Below are 4488 nucleotides of genomic sequence, written 5' to 3'. Positions count from 1 at the left end.
CAATCTGGAATATTCCATGTACATATAAGTAATTGTTAAGGTACTAGCATTGAAAATTTCAAGATTGATTTTGCGGAAAAACATCATATAACCCATGATTATTTTTCCGAATGGCAAACGTTTGTAAACAAGCTCACGTGGAATGCTACAAGCCTTATCAGTTACCGAGAATATGTAATATATTTGTTGGTAGTCTGGATGAATCCTGGCTGTTTAAAAGTTGACATCAGGCTGTCTGATACAGGAGATGTTTTCGAATAGAGAGGTTATGCTAGACTTACATAGTAGACATGAAGCACAGAAAAACCTTTTGCTGCACAAAATAGGCTTTCCTCCACCTCGCTAATAGAAGACATCGTGAATCAATCGGAGCAAAGAACACGATGACCCAATTATCAGGTAGGGAGGAAAAAAAATATTAGAAATACTCCGTGTTATTAACTGGCGAACCAAGAAACCGTATTAAAAAAAATTCCAAGAACATCCCCATAAACATCCATTCTAACTTACTTAGGAATTTAAAAAGCACATCCTCATATATATATATATATATATATACAAAATTATTCCCACGGGAAACAACTGCATACATGGACACACATATTCATATATATATATATATATATATATAAATATATATACATACATATATATATATATATATATATACACGCACACACACTTACACTCACACACACATATATATATTTATATATATGTATATATATATATATATACATGTATATATATGAATATATGTATATATATATATATATATACATATATATATATATATATATACATATATATAATTATATGTATACAGTATATATATATATACTATATATATATATATATATATATGAAGTATATTTATGTTTTTATGTATATATACAGTATATATACATATATATATATATATATATGTATATATATATATATATATATGTGTGTGTATATATATATATATATATATATACATATATATATATATTTATATATATATATATATATATATACATATATATATATATATATTTATATATATATATATATATATATATATTCAAGGGCTGCTAATTAAAGTTGGGAAAAAGAGGCAACACCATGAATATTTTGATGAGCTGCAACTAAAAATGGTCGTTAAATAGGTTTTACTTGATCGAAACTCCATTTCCTGTTGTCGGTATTTGTGTCTGCATTACGGTCTTGGGGATTTCAGAGAAATTCAGTGATAATGGCTGGCAGTTATTGAGTAGCAAACGCTACCATTTATATTTATTGTGGCTTCTATTTCATTGTATTTGTTTTTCTTTTTCTCTACTGTTGGTTTTATATTCATTTTCATTTTAAATGGAATCCTTTAAATAAGATTTTATCTTGTAATTAATTTTCTGGAGTTATTTGCTCAATCTATTATTAATATAGAATTCATTTAGTGTTTTTTGATTAATAATTGTGAAGTTTCTGCCCTCTTCATGACATGTTATCCACCCCGTAAAGGAGAGCTCTCAAACCTACCCTTTTCAAGGTAAGCCTCCAATTCTACATTTTTTTCACAATTTTTTAGAAATGTTTCAACACATTCATTTTGCAAGGCAAGTTTTTGACACTTGCCCCTCAAAAGAAAGTTTAAAGTACCTCAATTATATGAAGTTTAGAATTCTAAACATTCCTTCTCTTCTGTGAATTTAAAACAATCCTTTCGAAAATATGTTTTGTAATCTTATCACAATTTCTTTAAATTGGATTTTGATGAAATCGTCTCAGGGAATGGATGAAAAAATCTGAACTTCAAAACATCTATAAAGAAGATGTAGGTTTGAAATATTCCTTGTAGGACTTAGAGTTGAAAACATACCTGCAAATAATAATAATAATAATAATAATAATAATAATAATAATAATAATAATAATAATAATGATATAATAATAATAATAATAATAATAATAATAATAATAATAATAATAATAATAATAATAATAATAATAATAATAATGGTTTCAACATAAGCCTTCTCCGAGGGATTTTTTTTTCTTTGTAACCTCTATAAGGATAGTTTTGTACAAATCATTTTTAGAGGGATATTCCAGCTTCACTAGATAATTAATATGGACGATTAGAAAATATTCTGAAATATTCAAAGGCTGAATCCTATTTTCCCTCTTTTTCTGATAAAGTTTCAGAGATATTATTATTATTATTATTATTTATTATTATTATTATTATTATTATTATTATTATTATTATTATTATTATTATTATTATTTCCAGGTATGTTTTCAACTCCAAGTACTACAGGGAATGTTTGAAACCTACATCTTCTTTAAGGAAGTTTTGAACTTTAGATTTTTTCTTCCATTTCCTGAGACGATTTCATCAAAATCACATTTAAAGAAAATTTTCAACTCTATCCCACACAGAAAGGCTTCAAAACTACCTTCAATGAGAGGGTGTTTTGAAACCTTAATTTCCCCCCTTTTTTCTTGGAAATTATATAACAATGAATTTTCAAAGATTTTTTTTTTTTTTTTTTTAATAGTGAAGTGATGTTTAAAAAATAGCTGATAGGATATAGGAATAGATGAAATACGAATACAACGACATCAAATGGTAATTTTCTAAATAAAATTAGTCGCGCAGTTTTACTTTTGACTTATATAGTTTTCTAATGCAAATTCCAATTGATCAAGAAAATAACGTCACATATTTTGTTTTTTTATCTCAGATTTTTATGTAGAGTTTAAAAAAAAACTGTCTAAAGTGTCATAATGGAAGCTTTTTTGTATATTACTGAATAATATAAACATCAAAAGTAGGAAGAGGCATACTCATCACAAAGAAATAGAAGCATTCTAACTTTGAACAAAGTTTGAATATTTTCTTTTTATATACTGAGTCCCTTGTCAGGCTGGGAGGAACGTAGAGAGGAGAGGTCCCTTTCTTTTTGTTTCATTTGTTTGATTTTGGCTACCCCCCATAATTGGGGGAAGTGCTTCGGTATATGTATGTATATACTGAAGTAAAAAATACTCAGTGATTTATTTGCATAGACTATTGAATATACATCGCTGCACTCGCTTTTTACGTTTCGTCAGTATCTATATTTCTTTTGGTCCTGCTTCCCTCTGTATTTCCCACTAGCTTGTGGGATTTTATAAATGAGAGAGAGAGAGAGAGAGAGAGAGAGAGAGAGAGAGAGAGAGAGAGAGATATGCTGTGAAATCATAACAGTACTGTAAATACACTAAATTTCTGCTTTTTTCCATTAGATCCCTGACCTTTCCCAAACTATTTCTTTTTCATTATATTAAGGTTACCTAAATCAATAAAAGATGTCTTTGTACTAATGCTCTCTAATCCTCGTCGTCATATCTATGTTATTTCAAAAGATATTCGTAGAGTTTTATCTTGAACTATGGATCTATGTATTCATTCAATTTTGCTTAATTTTCTGTCCATTTCTTACCACTTTCAATAACTTATCCCTGACCTGAGTATGACATGGCTAGATAATAATAATAATAATAATAATAATAATAATAATAATAATAATAATAATAATAATAATAATAATAATAATAATAATAATAATAATAATAACAGAAACGACAATAATAATAATAATAATAATAAAAATAATAATAATAATAATAATAATAGTAGTAGTAGTAGTAGTAGTAGTAGTAGTAGTAGTAGTAGTAGTAGTAGTAATAGTAGTAGTAATTAATTGCTATGATACTAGGAAGTTTTCATAATGACGAAATGGATTTACACAAACAATTGCCATTTATTGAATAACAAGAGGAAGAAATTATAGGTCTTAGCTGGATAAAAAAAATAAATGAATGATAATGTCTAGTTCTTTTTTCACGTCATGATTAGCGAAAATATATAGTTTTGATAATGTTATCTGATTTCATGTGATGATTGTATTCATCAATTAGATTTTTTTTTTCGTAAGCTATCTATTTTGCATTCCTGAATTTTGTATTTCTAAATTTTTATCATAAAGAATTTTTATCTTAACTAAGGTCTCGTCTGATTTTATTGTGTAAAATTTATTTGAATATGACATTTTGCACCTAGTTATTCATCTTAAAATGTATAAATGGTCTTTACCAATCCTATGGCCTTTTTGTTAAAAGGCGTAAGATTTAAAGGAATCTAATAAACGGCAGAGGTGAAGAAATATACTACAAAAACTAACCACATATATATTCGTTCTGTGGGCAAACCTCCTTTCCAGCCAAGCTAGTACCAGGGAGGCAACGTCCTCAAAATTAGCTCAAAAGGATGATGAGGTTGCAAACACTAGAATAGACTTAGTATCTTGGGCAGGACTCAAACCCCAGTCCAGCAGATTACCAGGCAGGGACATTTCCAAAAAAAACCCACAACCCCCCCCCTCTCTCTCTCTCTCTCTCTCTCTCTCTCTCTCTCTCTCTCTCACACACACATCATAATCATCATCATTTTTGTCATTC

The sequence above is a fragment of the Palaemon carinicauda genome, chromosome 5 (genome assembly GCF_036898095.1).
Source record: "Palaemon carinicauda isolate YSFRI2023 chromosome 5, ASM3689809v2, whole genome shotgun sequence".
Classification (NCBI taxonomy): Eukaryota; Metazoa; Arthropoda; class Malacostraca; order Decapoda; family Palaemonidae; genus Palaemon; species Palaemon carinicauda.
The sequence above is the reverse complement of the archived record's forward strand: the minus strand, read 5'-3'. Positions refer to the sequence as shown.